This window comes from Bison bison, unplaced genomic scaffold (genome assembly GCF_000754665.1).
Source record: "Bison bison bison isolate TAMUID 2011002044 unplaced genomic scaffold, Bison_UMD1.0 scf7180017864498, whole genome shotgun sequence".
NCBI lineage: Eukaryota > Metazoa > Chordata > Mammalia > Artiodactyla > Bovidae > Bison > Bison bison.
Window position 1 is genome coordinate 5,824,288 of NW_011495057.1, and position 648 is coordinate 5,824,935.

The following is a 648-nucleotide window of genomic DNA, read 5'->3' on the forward strand; positions in this document are numbered from 1 at the left end:
ATGCGCGGCAAGTTCTCCTCGTCGCTGCTCTCGGCGCGCTTCTTGCTCCACAACGACGAGCGCGACTTGTGGTAGGGCCCGAGGGACTTGAAGTAGACGAACTTGCGGCCATCCTCGTCCATGGCCAGCCCGAAGGAGTCCTCCTCCAGCTCGCGCTGATTCTCGCGGCCGCGCGTGCAGAAGTACATGCACGTCTCGAACCAGACCTTGTTGAGCAGCCCGAAGGGCGTGTTGGTGCTGAAGACGCTGGAGGTGTAGAGCTTGCGCAGGTCGGCGCGCGTGATGGCTTGCTTCTGCACCACCGGCCCCGCGCCCTGCTCCTCGAGCTTGCGGATGACCGCGGCCAGCGTCAGGTTGGCGCTGCGCAGCTCGGGGTCCTTGGTGAGGTCGAGCGTGCGGCAGTACGGGGGCTCGTTGAGGTAGCGGTTGAGGGAGCTGCGGATGCTGATGAGCGACGACTTGCTGTAGAGCTGGCCGCTCTTGGAGCGGGCCTCGGCGTAGAAGGAGCGCAGCACGCGGCACAGCGCCCCCTTGTCCATGGTCTCGAAGTCCGGGCTTTGCGCCTTCTCGCTCAGGTATTCCCGGAAGATGCGCACGGCGTAGCGGGTGGCCAGCCGGGTGTTCTCGCTCAGCCGGGCCCGCTCGGGG

At 66.4% G+C, this 648-nt stretch overlaps 1 protein-coding gene across 3 annotated transcripts in view; it reads right to left on the reverse strand.

Moving 5' to 3' along the window:
• The window catches only part of KCTD1 (potassium channel tetramerization domain containing 1), a 213,526-nt gene that overhangs the window by 102,414 nt on the left and 110,464 nt on the right, over positions 1 to 648 (reverse strand). The gene's annotated exons all lie outside the window — the stretch shown is intronic.